This window comes from Sceloporus occidentalis, unplaced genomic scaffold (assembly GCF_023333645.1).
Source record: "Sceloporus occidentalis isolate IW3139 unplaced genomic scaffold, rSceOcc1.0.p SCAF_507, whole genome shotgun sequence".
Classification (NCBI taxonomy): Eukaryota; Metazoa; Chordata; class Lepidosauria; order Squamata; family Phrynosomatidae; genus Sceloporus; species Sceloporus occidentalis.
Window position 1 is genome coordinate 72,260 of NW_028317487.1, and position 9,799 is coordinate 82,058.

The following is a 9,799-nucleotide window of genomic DNA, read 5'->3' on the forward strand; positions in this document are numbered from 1 at the left end:
GGGAGCACAGTGTGTACTGGGAGTGATGGGTGCTGTATACTGGGAGCACAGTGTGTACTGGGAGTGAGGGGCGCTGTATACTGGGAGCACAGTATGTACTGGGAGTGAGGGGCGCTGTATACTGGGAGCACAGTGTGTACTGGGAGTGATGGGTGCTGTATACTGGGAGCGCAGTGTGCACTGGGAGTGAGGGCACTGTATACTGGGAGCGCAGTTGGTTTTCCCTATATAGCAGCGTATGTATAGATCCTGTAACATTCCCCTATATAGCAGAGTATGGATAGATCCTGTAATATTCCTCTATATAGCAGCGTATGTATAGATCCTGTAACATTCCCCTATATAGCAGCGTATGTATAGATCCTGTAACATTCCCTATATAGCAGCGTATGTATAGATCCTGTAATATTCCCCTATTTAGCAGCGCATGGATGGATCCTGTAACATTCCCCTATATAGCAGCGTATGGATAGATCCTGTAACATTCCTCTATATAGCAGCGTATGGATAGATCCTGTAACATTCCCTTATATAGCAGTGTATGTATAGATCCTGTAATATTCCTCTATATAGCAGTGTATGTATAGATCCTGTAATATTACTCTATATAGCAGTGTATGTATAGATCCTGTAATATTCCTCTATATAGCAGCGTATGTATAGATCCTGTAATATTCCTCTATATAGCAGTGTATGTATAGATCCTGTAATATTACTCTATATAGCAGTGTATGTATAGATCCTGTAATATTCCTCTATATAGCAGCGTATGTATAGATCCTGTAATATTCCTCTATATAGCAGTGTATGTATAGATCCTGTAACATTCCCATATATAGCAGTGTATGTATAGATCCTGTAACATTCCCATATATAGCAGCGTATGTATAGATCCTGTAACATTCCCCTATATAACAGATCCGGTAATGTCCTGTAAACATAGAACAGCCTGTATACATCTCCTGTAACTCTTGCACGGCTGTGTTTGGTGATGGCAGTTGAAGGGTAGCTAATATGCCGCATGCAGATACAGCGATCTCCGGCGCCTCCACATCGTGCAGTCACCGAGGCGTTGCAGACACTGCCGTATGAAATCATTGTCTTCACGGACTGCTCCTGCGGCAGGAATGTCCCGCATCGCCTACCTTTCACTCCATCGGTGTGAAGGACGGAATGATCCGGCCGCCCGTCTTCTTCGTGTCCCTCTGCTGTGGATATTCACTAAGCTTTCTCCTTGTGACGGAGGATGCAGCGGAGGTCAGTGAGGAGTGACGGATTCACCATAGTGCACTAATCAGCACATTTACCTAATGCCCAAGTGATGGGCTGAACATCCGCCTCATCTTACTCTCAATATCCAGAGTAATTCCCCATCACTACGGTGACTGCAGGCACAAGGTCGCCGGCCCTCGCAGCCTCACAAGTCGTAGGGCTTAGGCTGAAGTGCATGTAACGGATGATGCGACATGTGACCGGACAGAAGGAAATTAGTCTTTGCTTCACCACAAAGATGGAATTAAGAGAATTAAGCAATTTGCTGCATCCCAAATGTCTAAAAAGAGAGCCATCCACCAGAACCATGGCAAATAATGGGATTATTAACCAAACAGCAGCCGGTATACCGTCTCCATCATCATCCTCTCCACCATCTCCATCATCATCATCATCTCCATCATCATCATCATCTCCAACGTCTCCATCATCATCTCCACCGTTTCCATCATCATTTCCATCATCATCTCCAACGTCTCCATCTACATAATCATCCCCATCATCATCTCCACCGTCCCCATCATCATCCTCATCATAATACTCTGAGAATCATACTCTAACTCCCGAGTCACACATTCTTTCTCCATGTTCACTTGCAGGGCATGCTGCAGCCATGTTACCTCCGTCCGCAGTATCATGTCTTTTATAATGCCAGGATACTAGGTATCAGGCTCGGGGCAGGGTTCTATTAAACATTGTGGACATGCGCACATATATAATGCCCTGCCTGATATATTTTCCTCCTGCACGTGGGCTGCGCATGCACTCTGTCACATAGTTCAATGCCTGTGGTGCATAGAGGTTTGTCACATTACTGGATAAATTCTTCCTATTTTCAGACGGATTAATGCTGCTCGTTTTTTTTGGGCATTTTCTGTGTCATTTGAAACCCTGGCATGGATGAGTATTTGATGAAACGCATCTCACGTAGGCTTTTACGAGCTATTCAGCATTTTCCAGAAATGCCTCATCAGCAGGACGTTAGTAAGCGTGTCCTGTCGCAGTACCGCATCGTGCCACGGGGGCACCTGTGAGGCAGTCAGATAACTGATAGGGCCCTCTCGGCGTTTGTGACAAATGGTCTCCTTACGAACACTTTATTTAGAAAGATCACGTGAAATTGAGCAAAAAAGAGATGCCCTATTAAATTCTAGCTAGTCCTGTCATTAAAGGTGCTGTTCCACTTAGACAAAGCATTATTTTAAACCTAAGCATACATTTTATTTACAGAATGAAACCTTTCGATAACTTTTTCTGATTCCCAGGCTGGCCCAGGGAGCAGCGACCGGCCCAAAATGTCAAATCAATGTAAGCTGTGCCGGTTCCATTTCTCTGGGAAACTTCTTTCTGTGGCGCACAAGTGACACGCTTCTCACGCGCTCTGCTCGGTGTCGGAGAGTATCTCGTTCTCACAGAGTTTCTGGAGCCTCTGGATAAAATCTCTTCCTTCCTATATTTCTCTCAGTGCTGAGCGGCCCTCAAACCACACATTTGGTTTTCAAACTTTTCATACTCTGTGCAGATTTATACAAAAAAAGATTCTCAGTTTAGAAAATATACGGAGCGGGGATCGTTGTGTGAGTGTAATACGGAGCGGGGATCGTTGTGTGAGTGTAATACGGAGCGGGGATCGTTGTGTGAGTGTAATACGGAGCGGGGATCGTTGTGTGTGTGGAATACGGAGCGAGGTTCATTGTGTGAGTGGAATAAGGATCGGAGCTCATTGTGTGTGAGTGGAATACGGAGCGGGGATCGTGGTGTGTGTGGAATACGGAGCGGGGCTTGCTGTGTGAGTGGAATAAGGATTGGAGCTCGTTGTGTGAGTGGAATACGGAGCGGGGATCGTGTGAGTGGAATACGGAGCGGGGATCGTTGTGTGTGTGTGGAATACGCAGAGGGGATCGTTGTGTGAGTGGAATACGCAGCGGGGATCGTTGTTTGAGTGGAATACGGAGCAGGGATCGTTGTGTGTGGAATAAGGATCGGAGCTCGTTGTGTGTGTGGAATACGCAGCGGGGATCATTGTGTGAGTGGAATACGGAGCGGGGGTCGTTGTGTGAGTGGAATACGGAGCGGGGATCGTTGTGTGAGTGGAAGCCGTTATGACTTCATATTAATGTCTCTGTATTTAGAATGTGATGTCATCAAAGTCCTTGTTGTTGGAATGGTCAAGCTTCCCAATGCTTTTGGCCATATAGTGTAGCTCGAGAGGAGGTCCGTTATCTAATGTATCAGTCTGTCTTGGTCCGTCAGTTCTAGTTCTGTCAGACCCTTTGAATGTAAGGACTGAAAGAAGCGCTGTGGGAATTGTTGGCACCATATAAATAAAGATAATAATAAAGCGCTCCAACACACAGTGAACCGTGTCAGCACCCCCAACATAAAGTGGCGCATGCTTTAGACTCTCTCATTCACATTCCCCCAGACAGTGAGTGTTCTTCCCTTCCCAGTCATTGTTACGCTAGTTAACCCTCCCCCATATTCCAGTCTGATTAAAGCTAACAGCCACCCCAGTTGTCTCTATTAGAGGCCAAAACCTTAAAAAAGGACCGTGATTCCTACTATCCGAGGCACATTCACCGGCCTAGAATTTGCCTTGTTTTTTTTTCTTTGCAGCATGACCCTTTAATGATGTAATGAAGCGCTCGTTAGTTAATCGCGTACAGCTGAGGACCCCAATGCATGTCCCACGTTTCCCGCGTCTCTCTTCTCGCTCGCAGACCCACTCATTACGTGGTAAGAATGGGCAACCTTAAAGGGCTTAGGACTGACGCTGGACTGTAACCGCTGCAGTAATGCAGCTTCTACATCGCATTTACTAAAGAAATTTTACACGCTGGCATCTCCCAGCTCTGCATCTGCAGCAAGTACTGAGTGTTAGCTTTTGGGGTTCTGCTGCTTTCAGGGATAGGTCACACACAGCACACGCATGGTCTTTAGGTGTAAATGCTTGCTTGTCCCCGGTAGGAGGGTTATTAGGGGCCGCAGCTGGTATGGTATCCATCTAGCTCCCTAGGGGCCCGTCCTCGCACACTGTTTACGCTTTGTCACATGTATAGAAGTTATCACATTTCCAGTTAACCTCTCACATGCCAGCCTCATTCTATTCACTGATCTGTTGTCGGTGTCCTTGTTGTCCCCAAGTGTCCCTGACACCGAGGCAGCAGCTGCTGCAGCCAAAACAATCCCCAATGACACTGTCCTGTACATAATTGTGACCCAAACGATGTCAATCTGATACGCGAGGCCCAGAGAGGACTAGTCACACGGCACAAATACTAAAACCTAATTTCGATGGTTATAGCTTAACTAAATCCATAAAATGGGAAAAAAGAATACAGATATTGGAAACCTAGGTTATGCTGGGTCTTGGGACATCCTTCTTTCGCTGCATCTCGTTAGCTTTTTTATGGTTTTAAATGTTTTGATATGTCTTAGAGTTTTTGTTTAAACTCTTTTTGTATGTAAAAAAACTTTTGTAAAAAAACTCGACTTGTTAAATGCTATTAAAAGCAGAAACACCGACGGCAGGGGACTGAAATCCGAGCATCAGTGACTGACCTGCCCCAGGGGCTACGGGCCCTCCTCATCCTGCTGCTCCAGCATAATATTCCCAAGACACCCGTTATCATGTAAAAAGCTGAACATTCCCATCGGCTCCTACTCTGAGATCACATACACAGTCCCTACTACTCAGAAAGACCCCCTGGTCTGGCCTTTATATTGGGGTCGGCCCCTTTTCTGTCCAAATCAGAGGTTACAATGCAAAAAAAGAAGTTTCTTAAAATGTCTACAAGACCTCGATATGGATATGAGGTGGTGGCACCCAATGACACCAAGCAATACTGTAACTCATGGGCTTTCCCCATCCCGCCATCCCGTGACCCCCCCATACACGCATTCAGATACCTCATCGGAGGATATTATTACTGAAACCCCTGTATGCGCAGCCACAACACAATCAATGCTCCCTCGCGCTACTAACGATGTCAGCATAAACGAGCTCCGCGATCCTCTGCCCCTCATCGCACTCACCACTTACCCGAAAATGTTTCACAGATCCGCTTTCATCTTGCAGAATAAATAGGTCCTTCCCTCTCCTTGGCCGTCCCATCTAAATGTACGTTTCTCTGTCTCCTTGATCCTCAAATTAACCTCCCTTAGATGGGATTACTGATTTCAGTCAAAAGAAAAGAGCTTTGAACTGACGAGCCCTTAGAAGCAAATGAGACAACAGCAGATAATCTGCAGGGTTCTAACGCACTTTAAAGAGCATTCCAAGGTCAGCGCCCCCCCCCCCCGCGTCGCATCTGAAGCTCGGGGGCTCTGTAGGTAAATAAACAATAATGTTCATGTAGACAGAGTGTCAGTCACACCGGATCGTCTTTCCATGTTCTAAGATTACAGGGCATGCCAGAGGAACGTCTAACCTTACAGGGAACGTCACCTTTACAATATCCCCGCAATATGGCCACTCGTGCCAATGTCCACCCACGACTGACAGCACGGGGAGAAGCGGTGTTACACGACAGCAAAGTCACAAACATAAGGGGGAATAGAATGAATCCTTCATAACGCTTTGTCTGCCACTCAACACCCTTCTTTTATTATTTAGAGCCCTCCAAATAAATGAAAACGGATCGGGTTACAGGTTGGGGCACAAGCAGCCGCCACGCGTGCAGCGCACTCCTCGCGTGCCACTTCCCGGGTTACCAACTGGCTCAGTGCCGATGGTTATTTGCCGGAATGAGTGCGCTCGGTGTCCGTGTTAGTCAGAAAACTTCTTGCTGGTGACCCTTGGTGACCTCAGATGACCTTGGAGACATCAGCTGCTTCTGAACTGGATAAAATGAGTCAAAGTGATTGAAGGATGAAGGATTCTCGCAGACGGACCTGTCTGTCACCCAACGTGGCCTTTTCCTTCCCAAGACACCCCAAGCCTGAGCGGGGAGCCCCGATGTAAATAATATATTTGTTATTTAATAATAATATAGAGGCTGGCCACAAATTCCACTTTCTCTCCATAAGCTGACTCTGCATATCTTTAAAATAGGAGAAAAGTAATTAATGCCTAAGAAAGGGACCTAACAACTTGGTCTCGAAAGCTCGCAATTAAACTCTCAGTTAGCCAATAAATGGTATAATTTTAATTATACTTTTCTCCTGTTTTCTCAACGGCTAACACGGTACAAAACCTTTTGATCTTTAAAATATAAATCAGTTCCTGGGACTGGTGTTAATTTTGCTTTATTATGAATAAAAAAAAAGTCAACAAATAAACCAAACAGAGTAGCCGGCTCACCGTGGACCTTTAGTGGCTCAGTAACGATGAATATAAATGGGCCCTGTGTCTAAAGCAGGCTTAACCGCAAAGCCCCTGATCAGTCCCACCCAAGCTTTACTCACACAGAAGTGGATTGTGCCGTACACAGAGCTGCCGTGTGTTACTGCGGGTCCTGTGTGCTCTGCTTGTGTGTTACACAGGGTGTGTGATGCGGGTCTGTCTGCTCTATCAGTGTGTCTCCGTTACTGCGGGTCCTGTGTGCTCTGTTTGTGTGTTACACAGGGTGTGTGATGCGGGTCTGTCTGCTCTATCAGTGTGTCTCCATTACTGCGGGTCCTGTGTGCTCTGTTTGTGTGTTACACAGGGTGTGTGATGCGAAATAAATTGTGTCAGTTATGTTTGCAGCTGGGGTCTGTCCTAGTGTATGGTACAGCACTGCGGAATAGGATGGCGCTATATAAAACAATAAATAATAATAAGAGTCCCCTGGGGTTGCAGACATGAGACGGCGGGCGGCCCACCGTATGATTATTATCAGTTATCTTCTGTCTGGAGCTGAAAGAATTTGTTAAATAATCATTTTCACTGGCTAGAGCTCTGCGACTTTATCACCATAGCAACTAGTGGTCTGTTCCGTCCTATTGGTTGCTATGGTTAAAAAACAACTTTTCAGACCATGCACCGAAATATTTTATCAAAGTTCTCAGAGGAACAATGTTTTTGCTCCAGGATCTCGCGGGATCGTTTAAGACGTATAACTTATCGATGACATCACCGTGGGTGGGAAGCGGCCACTCACATGTATCCGGAATCCACTAACATACAATTTAACCTGCTCCATGACACTGAACAACACTCTACTCCATGCCACAACACAACACTCTGCTCCATGCCACAACACAACACTCTACTCCATGCCACAACACTCTGCTCCATGCCACAACACAACACTCTACTCCATGCAACCACACAACACACTGCTCCATGCCAAAACACAGCACTCTGCTCCATGCCACAACACAACACTCTGCTCCATGACACTGAACAACACTCTACTCCATGCCACAACACTCTGCTCCATGCCACAACACTCTGCTTCATGCAACCGCACAACACTCTCCTTCATGCCACCGCACAACACTCTGCTCCATGCCACAACACAACACTCTGCTCCATGACACTGAACAACACTCTACTCCATGCCACAACCCAACACTCTGCTTCATGCCACAACACTCTGCTCCATGCCACAACACTCTACTCCATGCAACCGCACAACACTCTGCTCCATGCAACCACACAAAACTCTACTCCATGCAACTGCACAACACTCTCTTCCATGCAACCGCACAACACTCTCCTCCATGCAACCACACAACACTCTACTCCATGCAACCGCACAACACTCTACTCCATGCCACCACACAACACTCTACTCCATGCCACCACACAACACTCTGCTCCATGCAACTGCACAACACTCTACGCCATGCAACCGCACAACACTCTACTCCATGCCACCACACAACACTCTACTCCATGACATGGAACAACACTCTTCTCCATGACATGGAACAACACTCTGCTCCATCCTACAAATTCACTCCATGGAACTGCACAACACTCTGGTCCATGCCAGCCGCACAACTCTCCACACCACGACACTTTGCTCCATGACACTTCACACTACACTGCAGCACTCTACTTGTTGGCACAACACTCCATTCCTTACGACAGCACAATACGGCACCATTTGTCTGTATATTGTAATATGAATTTAAAAGACATTATGAAATAAAACCACAATTATGAGCTGAGCACAGAGGCAGCTTCCCGTCCCCAGTAACAGTGTGTGAAAATGGCCCGTCTTATGACGCCCTACCTTATTGTTCTGACAGAAATGCAGTATTTCCACATGAGATTCCACATGGCACCTCCATCCCCCTTCATTATGCTGGGAGGCCGATATAAACAAAGCTTTCCAGAGTCCTTACAAGGCACGGGAGAGACTCAGTCCACCAGACACCAAGAGAAAGCAGACTTCATCCCGAAAATCTGGAAGAATCCAAAAAAAACCCTCCTTTGCACTCAACGAGGGAATACGGCTTCAGCCTCCTCTCGGATTTCTTCCTCGTGGTTTACAGGAACCGCAGCTCTGGTGGAGATTATGCACATTTTCCAAGTCAGGAAAATAAACCTTCCAAATTACTAGTTAGAGTTTCTTTCCTTCTGCCGCAGCTTCTAAAAAGGCTAGTTTAGGGCTGTAAATGGAGGCAGATGGCAAGTGAAATCATCCGCCTGATATTATACAAACCAGCTGTCTGCAAAACCTCTCCCTGACGGCTCAAATAAACGCCTTTCAGGCCAAATCCATAAACCAATCATTTTGTAATGCAGAAGGAACGAGTAAGGAACTTGTACAGGGAACTCTTCTTGGAGCGTTTAGGTTTTAGGTCTGCGTTTCACAAGCAAACAGGTCACAGGGACTGAGCGTGATGGGAGTGCTGTGAATGGTGATCTGTTCCCAGCGTCACTTAAATAATTCTTATTCACGCCCAGCAGCTTATGCGCTAGAATAACCCCTGAGGTGTTCACAGGGTTAGCGCACAAAGATCAGGCCAAGGGCGCACGCTTTGGTGGTAGCTAATGTGAGGGGTGGTAGGTTCTGGTACAGGACACCCAGGGCACCTCACACAGTATAAAGGGACTATTTCACGGGCTATCACGCTATTAAAGGGCCTTCCCGCAAACGACAACTTTCAGGAGCTGATTGGATTTTGTGCAGATTGCCGTGAGGGCCACGAAAAGGATACACGCTGACGGCCCCACACCTTGTGTGGATGGAATTCGGAAGCTGAAATATTCACACCCTATTATATTCATATAATTATACGACCCCCAGCAGTACCGAGCCACTGATATATGCTGTAGATGGCTTGGTGCCCTGCCTAGGGCCCTGCGGGACTTGAATTGGGTTCTGATGACACATGCAATGGAACTCTAGCTACAGTATTATGTTTATGTTCTAATCTATGATCAGCATCTAGGAAGCTTTTCTGCGTCTTGCCGCCTCCCAGTAACATGAAGCTGCTGAAAATGTAAGGAACAGCCTGCCAGGTCTGCTTGGTCTTGGAAGCTGGACGCAGTAGGATGATGTCAGGGCAAAGCAGATGAGCTCATCCGTGGCCGAGCAGTGAACTCTCTTCGGGTTAAGCGTACAGCTAATACTTTCCATGATATGTT